General features: G+C 38.7%; 1 pseudogene; it reads left to right on the forward strand.

Moving 5' to 3' along the window:
* The first annotated feature begins 647 nt into the window (after positions 1 to 647).
* LOC124101565 (signal recognition particle 14 kDa protein-like) lies at positions 648 to 977 on the forward strand (annotated as a pseudogene).
* Positions 978 to 1,397: the final 420 nt, after the last annotated feature.

Below are 1,397 nucleotides of genomic sequence, written 5' to 3' on the forward strand. Positions count from 1 at the left end.
GGGGTGGCAGTTATAAATGTATAAGTGCTCCAAAAGGCATTGGTATAGAGAAGAATAGAGGCATGAGAGAAAAATAATCACAATACATGGAGTTTAAGAACATCATGAAGAGATGACAAGGACTGAGTTCAGAAAAATTAGAAGGTATAAAAACAAATGGACTTATAATAGGATATTCCTCGTAGCAGGAAAATGGCTAGTGAAGAAACTAGAATTTTATAACTGCTTGGGAAACCGCAATCAGGTTATCAGGAGTATGACGGGTCTGGAAATTCAGGTAAAAGAAGGTGCACAGCAAGAGAGATGAACAGGGAAATTTACCAAGTAAGGTAAATATACATTTAAAAACTTGAGACAAGGTAGATTACTATCAATATGACAGACTTACTCTACTGGACAATGGAAAATCAATTGTAGATTTTTTAATAAGTAACTGGCATGATTGCTTATGCTCTATTTTTAAGAAAATAAAAGTTAATAAAATCTCATAATTTCAAAACTAGAAAAAGAGAGCATAAAAACTATAGAATAAGATCCCTCATGAATATAGATACAAAAATATGTTAGTAAATGGAACCCCTACAATATATTAGAAGACTAATAAACCAGGGGGCTTATGTTGACCAGGAGGGTTCAGCAGCACTGCGATGGTGCTCCTGGAGAGCGAGCAGTTCCTGATGGAGCTGACCAGGCTCTTCCAGAAGAGTCGGTTGTGGGCAGCACGGACATCACCTTGAAGAAGTATGATGGTCGAACTAAACCCGCACCGAGGAAGGGTTCCATGGAGGGTGTCGAGCCTTCAGACAACACGTGTCTGTTGAGAGCAATGGATGGAAAAAAGAAGATCAGCACAGTGGTGAGCTCCAAAGAAGTGAATACGTTTCAGATGGCTTATTTAAACCTATTGAGAGCTAACATGGAGGGGCTGAAGGAGAGACAAAAAGAGCAATAGTAAGAAGAGCAAAGCAGGACAGTGAAGGCAGTGCATCCCCTGCTTTCACCAAACCACTGAATTACTATGTTTCCTTTTGTTTATAGTTTTGTTCATAAATCTAGTTTTCTGGTTCCCCCATTAACTGCTGTCATGTGATGTTAGGGTCATTTTGGAGAGAAGAAAGGTTGCAGTGTTTACAAGGTAGTTGTGGTAAGAAACTAATTTATTTCATCTGTGATGCATGGTTATAAATTCCTAAATTAGTTCTAAAAAATCTCTGTAGTCATCCCTGTGAAGAACAATGTATCATTAAACACCTGTTTATCAGCACTGTGCTTATGTGTTCCTTTTCCCACCCCACCTCCTTTTTTGTATGGTACTAGGGATTGAATCCAGGGCCTCACACACGCTATGCAAGCACTCTATTATTGTTAAATCTCCTCATTTCCCCCCTCATTTTAAT

This window comes from Marmota monax, unplaced genomic scaffold (genome assembly GCF_021218885.2).
Source record: "Marmota monax isolate L192 unplaced genomic scaffold, Marmota_monax_Labrador192_F-V1.1 WCK01_AAM20220418_F8-fsc00128, whole genome shotgun sequence".
Classification (NCBI taxonomy): Eukaryota; Metazoa; Chordata; class Mammalia; order Rodentia; family Sciuridae; genus Marmota; species Marmota monax.